The 15826-nt window shown below is 37.9% G+C and overlaps 1 protein-coding gene and 1 long non-coding RNA gene across 3 annotated transcripts in view; one reads left to right on the forward strand and one right to left on the reverse strand.

The window, feature by feature from the left end:
- TIAL1 (TIA1 cytotoxic granule associated RNA binding protein like 1) overlaps nt 1-15826 on the reverse strand; it is a 264354-nt gene that overhangs the window by 192355 nt on the left and 56173 nt on the right. The gene's annotated exons all lie outside the window — the stretch shown is intronic.
- Nucleotides 1-15826, forward strand: part of LOC140254396 (uncharacterized) — a 79304-nt gene that overhangs the window by 35368 nt on the left and 28110 nt on the right. The window contains exon 1 of one of the 2 annotated variants that reach the window (XR_011904188.1): nt 13490-13603. The exons of the other annotated variant lie outside the window; for it this stretch is intronic. This is a non-coding gene — a long non-coding RNA (uncharacterized lncRNA). Of the gene's footprint in view, nt 1-13489; nt 13604-15826 lie in introns of those variants that run through there. 2 annotated transcript variants of the gene reach the window in all.

The following is a 15826-nucleotide window of genomic DNA, read 5'->3' on the forward strand; positions in this document are numbered from 1 at the left end:
TGAAAACATACAAATACAGATTGGGAATATATTGCTCCAATTTCCTGAATGTAATATTAGATTTACATATAACAAATATGAGAACTTTCAGTTGAACAGAAGCATCTAACATAACAATTTTAGTTGCAGTAATTGTGTTGTATTTTAAATAGGCTACAACTCTTGTTACAAGGGATGGGTTAGAACACTTTTGTATTGTGGGGGGAAAACAGGCTGAAAATTGGGTTGATTATGCATAGCATTTTATTTGGTACATTTTTGTTTTTAAAATCTATTCCATAATTGGTGCACCTGTTCTCATTTCTCTCTGGAATACAATTGGATTTTTGATCATTAGCTTTTGTATTCAGACTTGCCATTGCCAGAGGTGAAGAGAGGGAGGGTTTCTAGATGCAGATGTGTCTGACTTGACCTCCTCTGTTGGAAGCAGTTGATCAAACTGTTGTCTTAAGGGTCTTAATCAGTTTGGAAGAAGGGTGACCTCTGCCTCCTTGAGTAGATGAAAGAAAGTGGAATGAGGGTGTTCAGCTGTCTTCTCTGATTTGAGGAGGGGAATGCATGGGATCTAAGGATACTTTGATCATCTGGGGCTAACTCTGGGATGTTATAGCTCAGGAAGGAGGAGTATCGTTTATATTTTAAGATGTCAGTATTCCTGTGCTTGTCACTGCAGTGTGAAAACTGAGGAAAAAATGACCCTTTTCTGATGGGCAAAGTGGCATCTTGGGAGCAAGGGTAGAAGTGAAGAGCAAATAGTGTCTGCTGCCCCTATCCTAGGATGGGGGAGGTTAGAATTATTGCATGTGATAATCTAGATCACATGGGAAAGCAGCCAAGAATGATCTGTGGTCTTTTTCTGTGGTTATCAGTAGTAGTAGGACAGTGTCTTTTTTCCTGCTTCTACATCTTTTTATACATCTCTTCTGTATGTGTTTCATGCGAGCCTGAGTTTGAATCTCTGTTACTGGTTGTCCTGTTAGAGATAAATGCATTACAGACCATGGACAATCTCAGCAGCCACAATAACTACCTTTCTTTGTATTTTCATGACCTTTAAAAAAAATTGATCTTCCCAACTCTATAATCAATTAAATGGTCTTTTAAGTCTCTTTGAAGTTTCCTTAAATCTTTTGGTTTCTTTTGGTATCAAACTGCTTACCAGCTCCTAAGTGTTTGCAGTGATTACAATAAATGAACCCCCAAAACTGTCTCTTCTACTTCCTTGGTACTTGTAAGAGTAATTCAGAAAATTCAGATGTTATGAGTATCTTGTACATGCCTGGATTTGTATGAAAATTATAAGAATCAAACCTTTGTTACAAATAAACTAAGACACTGAAACCCTTCTTATTGTAAGGAGGTATCTAGAGGGGGAGCACAAATGTCCTGCTGTGTGCACTGCCAGACAGGACTCCCAGCCCTTCTCTTCAAAGGAGTCAGTGCAGAAGCTGATCATTTTTGACCATATGGTTGAAGGGACAACCTGAATGATGAAAGACCCAGAGCCACTTTTATTTCACCAGGAAGTCCTGCTGTCCTGTGAACGTTTTGTCTTTCTGGGCAAAACTTCCCTTGACTAATGAGGTTTTGCTGCTTCCAGTATCACTGCTCTTTATTGATGTCAAAATATCTCCTGCAAATTAAATACTTTTCTCATCATAGTGCCAGCTATTTGCCTTCTCTGAAAGCTTATTTTGGCTGTGGTGTTCTCCCCCAGGTGAATTGTTCTACATACAACTGAGATGCTGATAAACGTCTATTTAATAATAAATATTCTCTTGTGTCAACCACCTGAATACTCTAAAAGAAAAATAGCTCCTTTTGTTTACACAGCAACCTGGGTCATCATTTACTCATTGAATAAAGGCTAATGTGCTATGTGAACATAGGGTACAGAAGTGCTGGAGTGTTGGTCACAAATCATCACTGTTCTTTTCACAGTGTGATTTGTTTTTACCTGATTCTCTGTGGAGAAAAATTGCTAAGCAGTTCAACTTCTTCCAAAGAAGTAAAACCTGCAAAAATCAAAATAACTCTGATTCGCTGTTTGTAAGATTTCCATAATGTGTTATGCTGGGGTTACTTCTGTGCTTTTATTGCAGTACAGGCAATTACTGTCATTCTGCCCAGAGCTGTTATTGTAGCTCTTAATATATCACTTCGGTGGCTAAATTAACAAGCAGTGCTGTAATGGACATTTTATTTGAAAAATAATTTGAGCTCAGCCTAAGATTTAATGAGCCATGTGCTGGAGCTGGAAGTTTATTTTCCAATCCCTTTTTGCCATCCTACTCATAATGAAATTTTATTTCAAAAACTGAATTTTTAAGTAATTGTGATGCCATCCATTAGAGTTCCAGAAAAAAAAAACTCTTATAACCTTTTGTGAATTTTTAGTGCCTAGCCTTTTTCAAACCACAAATGAGGAAAATTATTTTAATACCTGATGGTTTAGAATACTCACATAATTAAAATGAATATGTATTACTTGATATTTATTTTTTTTTTCCACCTTTCTGTGCTATCCCTACATACGTTTTCAACCCTCTGGACCAGTGTGTGTTTGTTATAATAAATAGAATAATATGGTTTTAATCTTGGCTGCAGTTTGAGGGCTCTAATATAATTCTAACAGAAAGAATGGTATTGAATTGGTGGAAATTTGCTGAGGTATTCTTTGCCAAGTGTTGACTTGAAGCATGACCCTTCAAGATGGTTACTGCCATCTGTTTGCATGTACTTGAGATTTTTGGAAACAAATTCATGTGGTTATTTCTGGGGTGTGACTACAGTTATTCAGATAACAAAAATCTCAAGCAGTGACTTGTAATGAGAAATAACCTATGCTTTCCCTAGATCTGCGTTATTCACCTTGAAACCATCCCCTTGATGCAAGACAGCTTTCCAAAAGTTGGAAGTGTTTACATTTTTTCTGCTGTGCTTTCATTTCAAAATCTATGGGGAGAAGATAAACTTTATACTATGGTCTCTTGGTTTTATGGCTTTTGTGATGGATTTTATGCTCTGGATCTTCTTACCTGGCCACATCATTAAAGCAGTTGAGTAACTCAGACCATAGAGAGACTGAAGTGTAACTGTCAGCTGCTGCAGAAGTCAGCCTTCTAAATATGAAGTGCAGTCTTGTGGACCCAAACCATAACACCTGTCAAAACCAAGCTAAATTTAAATGTACTCAGGAATGACTCTCGTGATGTACTTCAGCCCACTCCGCTCCATCTGTAGCTGGTGGGAGCTGAGCTCACTGAGGGTTTTGCTGAGGATGCTTAACAGCTTGTAGATGTTTATGTTTGAATATCATTCTTAACCGGATATAAAAAAAAAAATTGATGGGCTGTAAATTATAAAGTATTTAGAACCATGTTGAAAGTATTGTTTGGGACAAAAGTATTGGACTTCTTTATTTCAGCTGCCTGTGAACTTCTGTAGGTGGAATTTCTGCATCTGCACTGCTTCTTGTATATATGTATCTTTTAGATTGAGGACAAAGAAATCTTTCTTTCTTCTTAAGTCAATGAGAGTTGTTTGAGAGATCAGAGAAATGGGTGAGCATGCATCTGCTTTCAGTATTATAGGTGGCACATGAACAATTTCAGAGCGCATTGCCCTCTTAGAGGCATCCTTCATTTCTTCCTTTTCCCATAGGGCATAAGTGTGGCTTGTCCTTTTTGACATATCCAGGTAGCTTTTTGGAAACTGTTTTACTATCAGTCTCCCCCAAACTCTTACACTTCTGACATCATTCCCCATATCTGAATAAGAGAATGCTTTTATGTTTTAATTTTCACAGTGACAACAGTAACAGATTGAGAGATGATGAATCTAAATACTAGTTTTGGAAGGGAAGGTTTACATAAATGACAGCGTGATTGCATGTAGTAGCAAGAGTAAATACATCCCTAATGGGAAGGCACCCTCTTAGAACAGTGTAGCAGAATTACTCCTATAGTGCCAACAGCTAGCTGTAAAGATTTGCCCTAAGTTAATTATTAGGAATAGTGCTGAAGAGCTATGAGAATTTTTAAGGAGGATGGCTGCTTGCTATAAACCAGATATTTAATAGCTTGTAAACATGAGCAGTCCCTTAAGTATCTGCCTTGCAAATATGAATCTTGGTCAAGAGGAGCAAAATCAAATACACTATTGCAAGTGCTTCCATGATTACTTGCCCCTGGCATAAAACTCTTGCCTCTATTACAAATTATGTTGTATTGCTCTCTAAGAAAATGAGATATCAAGAGCTTTTTCTTCCCTCATGTTGAAAATAAGTTTTCTTCTTTTTTGTTTTTCTGGTAGTATTAGATCTGCAAAAGCCTTGAAGTATGGACTGTACTAACACTGTAAGGTTGTATCAAATCTTTTGTGATTGGCTAAAGGTCCCATCCCTAGGCTGCCTAAGTGAATAAAGCCATTCCATTGACTTCATTAGATTGAGATTAGAGTTTATTTTATTCAAGCATGCTTCAAAGGGAAAAAAGGGACATCTGTTTTCCGTATTGCATGAAAATATTTCTAATATTTGTGTCAGCTTTTTGATATATCTAAAAGTTGCCTCATTTTTTCATTAGGGTGAGTTACCAATGAATATACATCTGATACAGGTTGGTTTGCCCAGCAATAGGGATTAGTACATTAGTTTAAAAACCAATAGATTAGTTTAGTGAAAGGAATCCATAAGTGATAGTTCTAAAACTTTCAATTTGAGCTTTAGTGGGTGAACAGTCTTGTTTTTCCTTAATAATTTTGCACTAGGGAAATAACAGAATAGTTTTATCTTCTGTCTCAAGGTTTTTGCCTTATGAGAATTACAGTGGTCACAATAACGTACTTTTATCTTTTGCCTCAAAACATGAAAGGGATGGGACCTTTCCTCAGGTTCCACATATGTTGTTTTTGAAAAGTATCTCACTATGGCCTAATAAGCAATGGGAATCTTCCAAACCACGGAAAAGTGGATGAAAGTGAGTTAGCACAGCACTTATCTGTGAGTCCTTGAAAAAGAATGTATGCGTATCTCTTAACTGTATAAATGTAGAACCCAGAGTTTGGGTCTAAACTTAGAGTTTGGACTCTAAGAGGGCGCGTTTTCCTCTCAAATTGCCCTATGCACATCATGAGGAATAAAGGAATGCTACTTTCTAACTCCATATTGGAGTTAGAGAGTTTTCTTCTTGGGTTTTGGGTGACACATCCAACAAAGAAAAGGTGGATTTGTGGATGCATTTAGGGAGAACATTAAGATGCTGGTGTTCACAGATCACTTGCAGTCTAGTCAGAGCAAATGCTTCAGACAGAGGAGCTCATTACTCTACCCTAAGTGTCTTTAATAGTACCTACAGCCTTATACTGGGCCTCGATTGAATCTATTTCTGACATGCCTACCACAGAGAACTAGGACTTAAGTTTTGTAAAGAGATATTGAAACAACTGTGCAGGAATCAAAACCTGATTTGTTTTTAACACTGTAGAAGCTGTAAATCCCGGCTCTGTTTTCAAATCCCAGCCCTGTTTTCAAGCTCTGGGGGCCTGGTTCAGATGCATTATTCAGGCCCTGATAACCTACTTGATAGCAACAAGGCTGCTTGATAACTGCTTAAAAGCAAGTAGTTACAGACCAAAAAAAGGCAATACCTTCATTTGACCTACATAGCAAACTGAGGTGCCAAGGGTATAATGCATGCAAGCTGCTATATGACTGTACAGAGGACTTCTGCAGTATTGCAGCTCTGCCTTCCACATGTGCTGCTGGCAGGTGAGATCACTGAAGCAAAATCTATTGCAAAGCATATCTAATTCTTTGATATATTTTGCTTAAAAACGCTTTCCGTTGTTCTGAGGAAAAAAATAATAGGCACTTCTATGGCTATAAATGATCCCCATGGTAGTGCTTTTAATTTGATTGATGTGGGGGCATGGTTTCATGTCAATAAAGAAATCACTGTATCATTGTTTCTGATCATGACATTTTCAACATTAATTCTATTTTCTTGATATGAGATAATAGTATTTATCCTCTGCATTGTTGCTTGCACTGTGTCAGTCCTGTGGGTGTTATGACCACTGTTCTCTACTGAGTATGGGAGATGAAAATACATCTTAGAAATCTTTTTCTACAATTATTTCTGAAAGCAGCAGTGACCAGTGTACGTGGGCTGTGTCTCATCATGCTGCCTCAATTCAATGTCGTGCTATTGAATGTCACAGTGTCACAGTGTTCTCCTCCTTAGCACCTACTCCTGTTTCAGGACTATATTTAATAGAAAGGAGCTATTCTTCTCTTTATTCAAAGTGAATTGAGTCTCTTTTGTCTGCAGTGAGATATCAAATGGAGAAGACCCTTTGTTAATCGTGAAGGACATCAATCAGAAGGTTGTGCGAAAAACAGAATAGCACTCGGTTTCTTATGTGCTGAACCTGGGCCCCTACATCACTTTCAGATTTCCGCCTTTTCCATTGTTTCCCTATCATTTCCCCATGTGTTACTGCACTGTTAGCTTTGCCACGTGCCATTTGGTTAGATTGCAGAAGCTAGGGATCAAGTTTCCCATCTACTGTGGTTGTAGGAATAACAGTAAAATAAAATCTCTTAATTCCTGTTGAATTTAGGGCATGATGTTCCTATCTACTAAAAAATTTCTAAGCACTTCCATATTGTAAAGGTTAAGAAGGAATGATATGTACCTAACGATAAGATCAACCATGTTTAATTTCCTTTATGTCCAGGAACTTATTCTTTGTTACACATACATTAACGTTCTGTTCCTAAATAGCAATTTCATTGGCAGGTGTGCATTTGTGAAATCTTCCTGTCTCAACAATACATGATCCAGTGACACTGAATACTTCAGACTGACATGTACAGAAAGCACTACTGGTGGGTAACTGCAATTGTAGGCTATGTTATTGAGGCATAGAATGCGTGTCTTATGCAGAGCTGTCCTATTTGTCCAAGATATATAAATATCTTTTTTACGAACACATTAGACTGAGTCTGGTGTTTAGGTGGCCTCCAGCGTGTATATTGTTGCATTGTGGACAACTACAACACTCATTAAAGATGATGAGCGTGCTAGAGATATCAGTTACACTAAAGATACTAACTAACAAGTCATGGCTCAATGATAATGATTAAAAAAGTTGAGGGTTTGTTATATACAAGTTGGGGCTGGGATTTGTAATCTGAAATCATTTAGGTTTCAGTGGTAAGCAGGAGAAAGAGCAGAGAAGCAAAAATTCAAATGGAAAACAAGCAGGAAATGATAAACTCGATTATTATTGTGACCTTAGGAGAAAGCCAACAAAAGAAATTTCCTTTCAGAAAACTGTTGGAAGAGAAGTGTGTTTGGAATTGCAAACAAGAAAACTAGCCTTTGTTTCTTGGGTCTCCTGTGTTCTCGTGCAGAATAAATGCATGTATTCATAGATCTTAAGTCAACAGAGAGGGATTAAATAAATACCGTTTGCTCTAACAAAATATTTTCCAAACAAAGTCAACTTGCACAGATTGCTTGTAACTCAACTAAGCACTCGAGATAAAATATGTCTCCTAGTGTGAAATTCCCAGTTCAGCGAAAGAAAAACAAACAGCTTTATAAAAATAAAGAAAAAATGTTGTCTTGGATTAATGTTTTAGTCGAGCCATTATCTCCTAGAGAGGAGGCCTTTCTATGTATATTGCGTTAAATATAAATCTGAATTATTAACAGATGGTGTTAAAAATGAAAGGAGTTTGTTTCATTTGCCTTGTACTTCAATTCCCTGTAGATATTTAAGTGAGGGTCAGGAGCCTTCCTGGTGTGACTGTTGCATGTGTTATTTTTCATTTCTTCAGACAGGAGAAAATCTTTTCAAAGCTGTCTGTTTGCAAGAGGAATGTTCATTCTTTAACAATCACTTATTTATTTGTTTACTTCCTAGAATTGTCTCTAAACATGTTCTTACTTTGGCAAAAAAAAAAAGGCAAATTTTATAGGCAGGGAGCTTGGCTTTAATAATCTTTGTATGCTTATTATGCTGCAGACACTCCTCCTTGTTGTCCCCTCATTTCCAAGAGTTTTGGAAAGCATGGATAAACATGTTTCCCAAAAGCTGCAGCTGAATAGCATTATACAGAAAGCCTTTTATTTTTGGAAAACTGATTGTTGGGTGCAAGCTCTATTGCTTGATCTTTAAACAGGAAGCTGTAATGCTTTCCATGAAGAGGGACCTACTTTTTACTTAGAATGTATGAAAACAGGACACACTTTAGATATTATAAAGATAAATGGGAGAAGGCTGCAAATAATCATAGATGAACCACCATATTAGATTGCACTGTGTGCAGTGGTTCCTTTTTCTGTTGTATGTATTAACTTCAGTTGTAATGGGTCAGTTTTATACATAGAAATTAATCATAATAGTGTAGAGATTATTGCTGATTTATCCTTATTTCTTTTGGGAAAATGCCTTAAAGTCTTAGAAGCTCTTTTTTAATTTGCTTTGCCTTTTGCATCATGTAGATACTACTGAATGGTTCTGTGGTAGTCTGATAATGCTCTGGTGTTATCTTTCCATGTCTTGCCTTCAGCACTCTTCATTGATGTTTCTGGATGCCAAAAAGCAGGTAGTTAAGTTCTAGGACTAATTAGTAAGAGTATATCTCTTAACTGGTATTATAGTGCTTTGTAGCTCCAATGTAAACAGGCAGACACCAGAGTTTGCAGCTCCTCACGTATCTGCATGGTGTTAGATAAGAGCTGGAACAAGTACAAGGGCAGATTCTTCTGAGACTTTGCTCATGTCAACTGCTTTGAGAGAAGGAACAGATATTTTTGGTCTTCCTTGTGGAGAGTGTGAAATCAGGCTGCTGAACCCAGTCAAATAAATGCAATATTCCTAATGGGTTCAATGTAGCTGTTTCTTCCAAAGTTTCTGATCCCTCAACCTCCAATTCCCCATCACAGCCAATGAGAAGCGATGTCCTATACAAGACAAAATGTGATTTAATGTGGATAATCATAAGCAATGTTAACTCTGCTGGATGATTGGAGATACTGCTTATGTGGGGGGAAATCTATGGATATGTGTGATGTTACGTAGTTAAAGCTTTAAAGTCTTCCCCATGGAGTTCACTGTGATTTGGCACTGAGGGATGTTATGGGGTTTGGGAGGTAAAATAACCAAGCTAACTAAATTCATTATCAGCCTGAAATATCTAAAAATACTAAATCTATTTGTTATGCCACCGTTCTACCATTGCTTCCTCCTTTTAAGAGTAGGAATGAATTAATTGGTCTGAACCCTACCTTGCCTCCTGGGCCTGATGGTTTAAAGCACACAGGTGGTGGCTAACAACAGTTAGGGTTTGCTCTAGAGCAGATTTCTGTGTCAGGAGGGAGTTCAAAAGCTCCTTCTGAAGGATGTTTTCTTGTTCAAGTTCTCTGATACTCGGAGGAATTAGAATGATGAAAGGTAGCTCTGGTCTGTGGAAGGAGGCAGGCATGTATTTTCAGGAGAAAGTTGTTTGTAGGAAGCTCAGTTGGCATACCCAGTGCTGTTAGTACTGATGTATTACATATATATATATATATATATATATATATATATATATATATATATATATATATATATATATATATATCAGCCCTGATATTCCATCTGCACTTGCTCACTTATCAGTTTTCTTCCTCATGCTTTGGAGTTCTCCTCAGAGTTGTACCTTCTATGTGAACGTGTGCTATACTTAAAAGTTCTTCTCCAGTTTATTTGGTTTTATAGGTGTTTCTGGTAGTGCCTATTTTGTCCTAGTTAAGAAGTCTGTTGTTAATCTACTTATCTCAAAGGGCCTTCACAGTATTGTGCTGCATCAAATGTATAGCATGCAGCTGACGTTTTACAAATCAATCTGAGCTTGAAAAAATCATGCTGTGTTGAAATAAACCAGCTTTGCTATGTGTTTAAAAATAACCTCTAAGATCCTGTACAGCAGCTGTGAACGTTCTGTCATTGAAAATCCCTTCCCTGTGTGATGTACCTATTCTATTGCATAAAGAAGCCTGGTTCATCCCATAAATTTTCATAACTCTTTAGCTCTGGGCTTCTGAGTATGTTATTCTTTGAATCAATTATGTACTTCTCAATCTCTTGTCCAAGATGATTATCTGATATTTCTAGTGCTCTGAAAGTTTGTTTTCTTAGCCCTGAGATATTTTCTGCTCGTGTGTTTCCGGTCTCATTACTGGATTCACATAACATTTTGTGTAGGTGGCTACGAGTTTGTCATTCTGTTGATATTCTTTTCATCTCTAAAAATGTTTGTTCCAGGCCTCACCCACAGAATGTGCAGGTAGGTGTTATACTGCAGAGTAAACACACTGAGCCGTACATATAATAGGGACACATAATTATTTGGAAACAGGTCTTCCAGAATAGCAATAGACCCACTGCCTGAAACAAATCACTGTATCTGCTCTTAGTGATGGTGATGGTAGAAAGCCATCTGTGTAAAGGGAGCTATGTCCTATTTCAGGTTTCTAATTTGAAATTACTAGCACACCAGGGCCCTGTTTAATTTTAATTTCAGGAGTATTCTGTCCTTAAACAAAACCAAATCTAGAAGCAGTAGAATTTTCTACTGGGACTTGATAATATTTCATGGACAAGGAGGATGTGGCTCATGCTGCTCATGGCTGCTGGGACCTATAACCTGTCAGTCTGAGCTCTCTGAAGTCTCACTCCAGGCTCCCCTTCAGGCATGTACTACATTATGACTCAGAGCTGTTGCCTAAAGCAGAGGTTTTCATTGTTTTGACTTCTCCTCTTGACTATATGGCATTAGAACTGTAGTGCTGCTGCAGTGTGCAAGGGAGGGAAGAAGGAGGATGCAAGTATGAACTGCAGTCCATTGTAACTAATGTGCAAGATAGTAAGAACTGCTTAGAAGGGATAAGGCAAAGAACAAGATAATGTTCTTTTCTTTTTAAATAATATTCTACCTAGTGTCAAGTAATATTTTCCCTTTTGTTCTTCTCAGCTGCAGGGAATGCCTTAGGAAGCAGAGCAGTCAAGCTCTTAATTTACTTTTCCCTTGATGGCTCCGCACATTGCAGCAGAGGCAGAGCCTTGCTGTTGGTCTGTCTTCTAATCAGTCTTGTCTGAGGGGATTATACTTTGTTGCTTACCACAATATGCTGCTGCTTTTCTGTCTATTATACTCATGAATAAATGAGCAGGAGGAAGCTGAGAATGGATTTGATTTTCATCAGGCATAAAATCTACTTGCAACCCTCATGCAGGATGTTAATTAAACTATTGCCTTACTATTTGTGAACAATCTCCTTGTTTAATTTGCAATGAAAGGCAAGAGTGTAGGACAAGCAGTGCTGTGCAAAGAGGCAGAGAATGATGGGCTTCTACTCCCTGAAAGTACAGCCGTTTTGCTATGTCCACAGTGCAAAGCACTCATCCTTGTGACCAGTGGCATGCTGGCAGTGAAGAAGTCTGCCAATATAAGTGGCTGTTACTTTAATTCGTTTATGACAGTTTTACTATCATAATTACTCAAATGCTTTTCAGTCACTGAAAGAGCTCTGGAGGCTTATCAGGGGCAATCAAAGCAGAGGCAGTGTCACAAATAGGAAGTTTAGCCCAATTTTGCATCACAGCATCTAAAAAGGGCTCTTTATAGTGTTTCCTAGAATCTTCCGAATTTATCCTGGGTGGCATCTGGGATGTGGCCATAAGGAATAACAAGTGAGCTTTGAGAGAATCTTTGGGTTGATGAAAGAGGGAATGAAGTTGCCTCAGTCAAACAACTGAACCTATATTGTGTCATTCTGCAGGTGTGTATTCTGACGGTGTTTTGCTATAATTTCACCTCGGTTAGAAGAGGTGAATGGCCTTTGTGTCCTCAATTCAGAGAAAAGAAAAGGGTCAGTCACAGTATTTGCTATGAATATTCATAGGATATGTTTGGCACAGAATGCTATCTATTAATTATGCTATGAGGGGAAAGTACAATGCAAAGAATAAATGGTGCGTGGATTATAAAGCAATCGTGTCTTCTGAGCATGGCCACACCATGGAGAGTAGGTACATAAAGTAGCTGCCATCTGGAGATCAGCCTGGAAGAACATATGTGGAAAGGGCTAAAGGAAACATAAGTGGGCACCAGAGCAGAAAAGCAGGGCTGAGTAGAAATCATGTGGGAAGTCTTGGAAGAGTTGGTTTTGATTATGTGTTTTCTGCGTGGTGGCATACAGGGCCTAACACCATAAAAAGTCCATTGAAGGCTTTGAGTTCAGTTGAGAGACAGAGCTCTCTTAGGTCAGACTGCTGAGCGCCAGCATCTGAGTCTTGGTTTGTTTTTTTGTTATAAATAATTTGCCTCAGTGGTTAATTACATTTGTTTTTCTCATTTCTCATTAACTTGCTGCTGAGATATTGTTAATGATTTTGTATGTTTAATGGTTATTAACAATTAGTGCTCAAGATCAAAAGATATTTAGGCAGCAAGGCCTTTCAGAGTTCAAACTCTGCTTCTTTTCCTTTTTGCTATCATTTTGATGACCAACTTGCATGTTTTTCCAGAGTACATGAAGAAAGTCAGCTAACATGAAAGCATAAACAAGTGCAGGGTGGAGAAATCTAGGATCACAGGTCTTTGGTGGGAGGAGATCTCCATTATGGACTCAGCATTATTGCAGGGACTGTCTCTTCAGAAATGCATCAGGAATCAGCTTAACATGTATTACTTTTTCAGCACTGGCTGCTTTGAAGAGACTTGTGGAAATATATTCCATTCTAGTGATTAAAAACTTCGTTGTATTCAGAACACATTCATCAGCTTACAGTTGTGACCAGTGTATCTGCATTTCTGTTTGTGAAAACAGCTATCTTTTTCATCCTGTTTGAATGCACTTTGCCAACACGTTAGTCTATGTGACTCATAATGTGCAATTCCTACTGTACTTATACAGTTCTTTCTTACTTATCAATGTTTACATTACTGTCTTACACATTTATGTACTGCTACCACAACTACATCTTATCTATGTTTGTGATATGTACTATTTCCTTCCTAATATCCTGTCACATATTATAAAGAAAGAACTCAGTGGTTTCAAAGAAAAGTTGATATTGAGAGCTGACTTTGCAGACCAAAGAACTTTACTTTAAAGTAACTTTTAGTATCTGTGGTTTATTGAAGTTCTTTGTGACAACAAAGCCTAGAATAAATTTGGGCATGTCATATTTGTTAAGTACCTTTACTATAAAATAAGGGCATGCATTATCTAGAAATTTAGAGATGTTTTTATTTTCAAATCCATGCAACATGGTGATCCAGCCTGTAAGTATTTGTTATAATGAGCTAAGAATAACATGAAAATGAAATCATTACCCATGCTTTTTGAAGGCAGAAAATCAATGCTTGTGACAGCAGTATTCAGTATAACACCATACCAATTTGCCTTTTTCTTCATTCTCTATGGCCAGTATGCTCATTAGTTGGTCTCTTCAGCCTTTTCTCTTGGACTGATACAGTGATCTTCACTTTGAAAGAAGGAACAGAGACACTTTTAACAACAGAAAGACTTCACAAATATCGGTAAGTATGTTTAGACTGTGTGCTCTTGTAGCTGTTCCTATATGTGCATTTACCAGTGTTTTTCACGGACAGAGTCCTGTGAGTGTTGCGTGAACGACTGTACTATATCATTTATCTGTGTTCCTCCAAGCAACTTAGCTCTTGGCTTTTTTTATTTCCTTTGCCTCTCAGGAGCATTGGTTTTTACCCTAATAATGCAGTTACTGAAATGTAAGGGTCTTGTGTGGATTTCTATGTCTGTTACCTTACTTGTGGCCTTGTAATTTGGTGTTATTAGTTGGCTTGATGAATATGGGGAATACAGTAATAGTGTGTAGTCTCTTTGATATTTATGGTGCTATGTAGCTTTGTTCCCAACACAGAAGGTCTTAAAGTATCCTTCCTATCTTTTTCAACCTGAAAATTATGGCTGTTGGCTCTCTATGGACTATTAACCTTGATTGTATGTCAACCATATATTTTATCTGAATTTCTTACGCAAATGAATCTCACATATTGTTTTATATTGCTGTTAGTACTGCTGTGTGCCTCAGAGGCTTTAATAAAACATACCTGCACATGGCCTACTTCTTTCTTCCTTAAAAACAAATCAGCTGAAGTCAGTAGTGTTGTTCCTGGTCTAAAACAAGACAGCAGAATTAAGCTGATCTCTTTGCAGCATTCCTCCATGTTCACTCTTCAAAGAATCGAGCAAATTTAAGTATGTTTAGGAATGCTTATTAAAAAAGAATAGGTGTGTGGAACTCTCAGTTTTCTCTATTTTTTTTTATACAGAAGCATGATTTTGTGTAGGTTTTCTCACACGCTTGGATTTTGAGCAGGTTTGGAGCTGCTCTAGACTGTATTCTTTGTAGCATCAGATTATGTGCCTTTCAGAAAGCTCGACTCCTGTGAGGAATCCAGGCAAATGCTGCAGATAGAAATCAATAACCGAGGCAACACGTCAGGTCTGCAGAGCTTTTGTGCCTAGCAAAGTGAAAACATGTATGTTAACAACAGAGATTCTGTTAACATCGGGATTATTGCTCTCTGCAACTGCAAACTAAGAGCAGAGTCGATTTCTGATATGGTGGCAGCAGTACGACTCAAACCGATTTGTGGAGGGGTGGCCTAAAATGGGAGTCAGCACTCATTTTAGCAAGTCCTCTAAGATTTGGCTAAATCATATCTGAGAACTTGAAGAAAAAAAATAGCACGAAAAGCTGGCAAACAGATTGGCATCTTATGAGATGGCAGATGAGTAAGTTTTCGCAGCAGGTATTGCTGCCCAGCCTGTCCACACTCAGAATAAACATGTTTTCTCCCATTGAGTGCTGGGACGTGGTGTGCATCAGGTGTGGAAATGGTGATGAAAATGTCAGAGGACAGCATAGTTAGTTCATTATGGAAGAGCTTAATCATTTATCTGTGCTAAGGAAGAGGGTTAGGTAACAGCACTAATTGGGCAGTAGTCACTCAGCCTTACATAAGCTGCATGTGGACAGGCACAGCTTCTGCAGGCAAAAGAATTCGCCCAGGAAATTCAGCTTTTGCTGGTGACTCACCTTGCTAACTCAGCTGAGCTGAGGGAAGTGTTTTCAGAAAGGGATGAGGAAGGGCTCAAGCTCTTTCTCTATTTCATCAGGAATTTAGGGCTCAGCCTTGTGAGGAAGAAAGTATCACCAAGCTCTGCATATTTACTGCATGAAAAGAATTTTTGGAGAGTTGAAATGGGTTTTGTTTCTTTTCCTTTCTCCATTTTTTTTTCCCTTTTGCATTTGAATGAGATTAATGTCAAAGCACATGACAATCTGAGTTTTGCTGGGCTTTCAAGTAGAAGCAGCTATTTTGCAGCCATCCTCACTAACAGCAGCTTTAGAAAGTTATGGGTGAAAAATGAAAGTTACTGTGCTCAATTCCTTGGGGTAAAAAGAACCCCCCTGCTTAAGAAAACAAAATATGAACTTCTGAGATGTTAAAACAAGTGTTTTCTTATGAAGAGACTTCAGCATTTGATATCTAGGGTGAGCTTGAAATGGGACCTTTGGAGAAGATGCTGGTCCCTGTCCTTTGATCAGACCACTGATGAACTTCATGACTGAGACCCTCAGCATGCAGCGAGGGTTGGTGTATCTTTTCCTTGTAGAGTTGGATATTCTTTCTCTTCATGTCTCTGTGTGTGTATATATATATCTATAATAATACATACATATATATATATGTAATTTTAACATGGCATGGTGT

The sequence above is a fragment of the Excalfactoria chinensis genome, chromosome 6 (genome assembly GCF_039878825.1).
Source record: "Excalfactoria chinensis isolate bCotChi1 chromosome 6, bCotChi1.hap2, whole genome shotgun sequence".
Classification (NCBI taxonomy): Eukaryota; Metazoa; Chordata; class Aves; order Galliformes; family Phasianidae; genus Excalfactoria; species Excalfactoria chinensis.